Source organism: Squalius cephalus (assembly GCF_949319135.1).
Source record: "Squalius cephalus genome assembly, chromosome: 1".
Lineage (NCBI taxonomy): Eukaryota > Metazoa > Chordata > Actinopteri > Cypriniformes > Leuciscidae > Squalius > Squalius cephalus.
In genome coordinates this window covers 4,187,334-4,193,154 of record NC_137122.1, presented here as the reverse complement: position 1 = coordinate 4,193,154, position 5,821 = coordinate 4,187,334, and the positions used below count along the sequence as shown (strand labels likewise).

General features: G+C 40.4%; 2 protein-coding genes across 3 annotated transcripts in view; both read right to left on the bottom strand.

The window, feature by feature from the left end:
- Positions 1-5,821, bottom strand: part of LOC307156058 (uncharacterized protein) — a 488,898-nt gene that overhangs the window by 206,158 nt on the left and 276,919 nt on the right. The gene's annotated exons all lie outside the window — the stretch shown is intronic.
- The window catches only part of LOC307156367 (uncharacterized protein), a 1,306,365-nt gene that overhangs the window by 1,031,291 nt on the left and 269,253 nt on the right, over positions 1-5,821 (bottom strand). The window lies entirely within an intron of this gene.

Sequence of the window (5,821 nt, the reverse complement as noted above, 5' to 3'; positions counted from 1 at the left end):
GATGATCCACACTGGAGAAAAACCTTACAAGTGTTCACACTGTGACAAGAGATTCAGTCGGTCAGCACATCTAAAAAAACATGAGATGATCCACACTGGAGAAAAACCTTACAAGTGTTCACACTGTGACAAGAGATTCAGTCGGTCAGCACATCTGAAAACACATGAGATGATCCACACTGGAGAAAAACCTTACATGTGTTCACACTGTGACAAGAGATTCAGTCGGTCAGCACATCTAAAAAAACATGAGAGGATTCACACTGGAGAAAAACCTTACAAGTGTTCACACTGTGACAAGAGATTCAGTGTGTCATCATCTCTGAAGACACATGAGAGGATCCACACTGGAGAAAAACCTTACAAGTGTTCACACTGTGACAAGAGATTCAGTCTGTCAGCAAATCTGAAAACACATGAGATGAACCACACTGGAGAAAAACCTCACAAGTGTTCACACTGTGACAAGAGATTCAGTCACTCATCAAATCTGAAAACACATGAGAGGATCCATAGCAGAGAGAATTTGCACACGTGTGATCAGTGCGGAAATAGTTTCTCTATTAAAACTCACCTGAAGCGACACATGAAGATCCATGCAATGGAGAAACCACATCAACACAGTGTGAGATCACGGTGAGTAGTTTATCTTTATGTGCTGAGAAACAAAACCTGGAATCTTGAAGTTAGTTTGGCTTGTGTGCTTTTCCTGCAGCAGTTTCACCATTAAAGGTTTCCAAAATCGTTTCAGTGGTTCATCAAGTCGTAACAGGGTGAAAGGCACTTATGCCTCTGCTTTGTGGTCCTTTATCTGCTATAACCACGCATCTAAGATTGCCAGATCGGGTCGCGTTTCTGAGGTTCTAATGAGACAATACCGCTTCCAACCTGTAGGGCGACCGCAGGGGAAAAGTTCCATAGTGTTACTTTAAGGGTTAGGCTTTATTTTTCATGTGCATTTAGTCCATGGAAATTGTATTTACTACTATAAATTGAAACGTTTGGTAGATGTTTTCACACAGTGGCCCTCATTTACAAAACAAGCGTACTACAGAAAATTGGGCTCACGGTTTAAATTGGCATTTATTTATCAATATGGACGTGAGCAGTGGCTATGTTTAAATCTCACATCTGGTCTGATATTGTGTTATCATTATGAGAACACCAGGCATGAGATTTACACTGAACAAAATTACACTTTTTGTTTTTGCCCCCATTTTTCATGAGCTGAAAGATCTATCAAAAAAGATCAAAGACTTACGTTTTAAAAGGCCACTCTAAAATGTGCAGTTTTAGTCCGGGGGGTCTGAAAACCAGTCAGTATCTGTAAGCACCATTTGCCTCTCAAAGTGCAACACATCTCCTTCGCATAGAGTTGATCAGGTTGTTGATTGTGGCCTGTGGAATGTTGGTCCGCGTCCTCTTCAATGGCTGTGTGAAGTTTCTGGATATTGGCAGGACCTGGAACACGCTGTCATATACGCCGATCCAGAGCATCCCAAACATGCTCAATGGGTGACATGTCCGGTGAGTATGCTGGCCATGCAAGAACTGGGATGTTTTCAGCTTCCAGGAATTGTGTACAGATCCTTGCAGAATGGGGCTGTGCATTATCACGCTGCAACATGAGTTGATGGTCGTGGATGAATGGCACAACAATGGGCCCCAGGATCTTGTCACAGTATCTCTGTGCATCAATAAAGGCACCTGTGTTCGTTGTCCATAACATACCCCTACGCATACCATAACCCCATCGCCACCATGGGCCACTCGATCCACACAACATTGACATCAGCAAACTGCTCACCCACATGACGCCATACACGCTGTACGCCATCTGCCCTGTACAGTAAAAACAATGTTACACATGGTCTGTGGTTGTGAGGCCGGTTGGATGTACTACCAAATTCTCTGAAATGCCTTTGGAGACGGCTTACGGAAGAGAAATGAATATTCAATTCACGGTCAACAGCTCTGGTGGACATTCCTCCAGTCAGCATGCCAATTGCACGCTCCCACAAAACTTGCGACATCCGTGGCATTGTGCTGTGTGATAAAACTGCACATTTTTGAGTGGCCTTTTATTTTGGCCAGCCTAAGGCACACCTGTGCAATAATAATGCCGTTTAATCAGCATCTTGATATGTCACACCCGTGAGGTGGATGGATTATCTCAGCAAAGGAGAAGTGCTCACTAACACAGATTTGTGAACAATATTTGAGAAATATGCCGTTTGTGTATAGAAAAAGTCTTAGATCTTTGAGTTCAGCTCATGAAAAATGTGTGGCAAAAACAAAAGTGTTGCGTTTATAATTGTGTTCAGTGTAAATGAAGATTGCCTCATTTATCAATGTAAGATCAGTTGTGCGATGTACGTACAATTAGTTGTTTCAGCCCTGGTTGGTTTGTTTGTTTTGCTGCCTTTTTGCAGGCAGCAAAAAGGCAGCAAAGTTGAGCTTCACTTTTCATTTCATGTTGTCTCTCATTTGAAATCTCACATGATTTAATGTTTCTTTTAGACGTGATGGACGTGAACAAGAAAGGAAAACAGAAGCCAATAAATCTGTCTCCTGCCCTCAGTGTAAAAAATCCTTCACATGTAAATCAAGTCTGAAGATTCACATGAGAGTTCACACTGGGAAGAAACGGCTCAGGATTTCTCTCTGAAATCACATCTTCTCATTCTGAAGAAAGACCATTTAACTGTGATCAGTGCGGTAAACAGTTTCATTGGGCATTTGTCCTGAAGAAATACCAACATGACAATCCACACAAAGAAGAAGATTCATTCGTAATATTACAGCAGAAAAGACACGGCAGTGTGTGTTTCAGTGCTGGAAGTCTGTTACTACAGCAGATGAACTGAAAGACCACCAGAAAAGGACATAACACTTTTGAGAGAGAAATTAATCTGATATTAATTTTTAACTCGTTCTTCATTGTTTTTCATCAGAACTTCTAGTTTATCTTCCACTTCTACTCTTCCATGCAAATACAACATAAAATTGTATGTACAGTAGCTCTGAAACTGGACACTTTTGTTCTCTTGAGATGATTTGGCTCTTAGAAGTCATTAAAGAGAGAGATCTGTCTCATTCGCTTTCACTTTTACTTAATTTTTGCATTTGCTTTAAGTAATGATCGATTAAACTCATTACTCATTTTATCAATCATTTTATTTTATGCTCATTCTGCTTGAATCAGGATAAATTTTAGTTCTGAAAGCCATGAAATATTGTTTGCTTTTTGAGCTTTCCATGTTTTAACTTTGTCAATAGAGCTTTTAAATGCCTAATGTAGTGAACAGCAGACATGATGGCACCAGAGGTCCATACTTCACAACAGGAGTCTCTTTGTCTTACTGTGATTTAAGAAGACAGAAGGATGTGATAGGACTCTCAAAGACAACTAAAGGACTACGGTAATCAGGACTGCCGTTGATCGCTAATCTAATCACCGGTTGCCCATTGTTCATGGGTTTTCAGCTCAACTCCATTCTTGAGGTGTGAACGACCATGGACTGCCCAGGGCCCCCAAACTGGCTAGAACATGGTAGGAACAAAGAACCCTGAGAAAAAGACAAATCTTTAGAACCACAAAAAGGGACAGGAAACTGTAAAGAACATGTCCTACATATCTCCTTATTCATCCAGGGAACTGTGTGCTCACAGTGGAAACTGCACCTGGAATAACAGCCAATGTAATCTCACCAACTAACACAGAAATGGACATCTGGGTGATACCTCAACCAATTTACATCAAGTTTGGACTCTACAAGTTCAGAATGCTGCCCCAAGAACTTTGAGAAAGGTTTGGAAAGAAAATTTCCCAGGTTCTAAAGACACTTGTTCATTTAACTGTGTATTTTGGGATTGGAACACTTGGAATGCAACGACCCAATCACACCACTACAGTAGTAGAGTTTCTGACCTAAAGAGGGAAGGAACAACAGCACAACCAAGAATACTCTTGCAAGTAAACCTTCACCGGCATGGACCTTCAAGCAGCTCAACCGCTTCTGTTGAGGACTTCAGCATTCAACACCTGAGCTGCACGACTCTTGGCTTTGTAACCTCTAGCCTGCAAAGGATCCTGCAGATCGACCACCGCCTGACCTACAGTTTTCCGGATTACACAAGGACCAGCAGCGAACCTCCAGCACTCAGTGCGGCTCTGCAACTGGTGGAAAGGAATCCAGTTTACCCCCACTGCGAATGGAAAGACACCAGTGGAAGACGTAGCCCATTGCCGGACTGATCACCCGACCACGTGGAAAATAAATATAAGCTAACCAAACCTCTTCCCAAAGGCCGGGGCATTAGGTTGTTGCTACATTTACATTTACGCATTTGGCAGATGCTTTTATCCATACATTGGATTTCAAGGCACACATTTACATTTACATACATGGGAAATCAAACCCATGACCTTGGCGTTGCAAGCGCCAACGCTCTACAAAAAAACAATCTAATATAGCAACAAGCTCAAACAGTAGAGACTGTATCTAGTGTCTGCATATACAGATAGATACATAAGACACATTATCTGTATTCATAGTAAATGCTTATATACTATTTCATACCAGCATCTAGAAAGACCACAATTGACTTCAATTTCTTCATCCAATCCATTGCTCACCTACCTAACATTAGTTGTACACATCCATTTGTGTAATTGTTTGTAGTATCTGTTTGATTATTGATTACATTTTCTAAGTAGTTTAGTCATTTTCCTTTGTAGTATTTAGTAAGTGTGATATTTTACTCTTGTATATCTCTTTGTTAATAAATTCATATTATTGCAAACTGTGTCATTCTTGTGTTGATAATCAGAGATTCTACAAGCTCGCCAGAATCTCACTAAATCCTTCAGATTGATCAGATGATGAACTTCCTATAATTTATATAATTCTAATTCTTTCAACATTCTTCCATGATTGCTCTTTATTGCCAAGGTGAAATTCCTTGGCTGGTGCCCCGTAATATAGGAAGGATGTGACCAAAAACTCAATATTAATAATATTTATGACCATAAATCAAGTCAAGTCAAGTTATCTTCATTTATATAGCGCTTTTAACAATGTAGATTACGTACGGAAACGGAAACGTTGACACTCCCTTATCTCACTACACTAATAAATGATATTTCACTGCACACATGACTGACATTGAATGAGATTGCTGTCTGTCTACATTATTAACAGTTTTATATCCAGTATCATATATACATTTCAAAGAGTTTGTTCTAGTCAGTTTGAAGTTCATTCACACCATGAGGCTTCATGGAGTCAGAACAATCACTATGAACTTTAAAACACAGTTTTTATAAAACAAACTGAAATGATTTCGGTCTCTATCTCAGCACAGCTTTACACAACCGGCAGAAAGAGAGCAGCTGGAATGCAGAGAAGCGGCGTGTAATCCTTGTTTTTGTGTGTGTGTGATTATATTGATGTTTATAGATGTTTTGTTGTTGTGAACAGTATACCTAGTCAATTTCTTTCATCTACCGTTGACGCACATGAGCCGCAAAGCACGAGACGTGGCCCCTCCCACCAGCAGTATGAAACGTCGTAATACAGTATTTCCATGTCGTATGAACATTTGTTGTGCACCTGCTGCAGCAAACTAATACCGATTCTTCCATTTACATACAGTGATTCATTTAACAAAACAAATATCAGCATTTGAATGTAGTGAATTATCATCGTATTAATGCATTTGATGTTATTGTCACAGGTCGGGGTGGACTTCCCTCCCCTTCACAACGTACCACCTCGAGGAGGTACCCAGAGACACGACAGACCAGACAAGATATGGA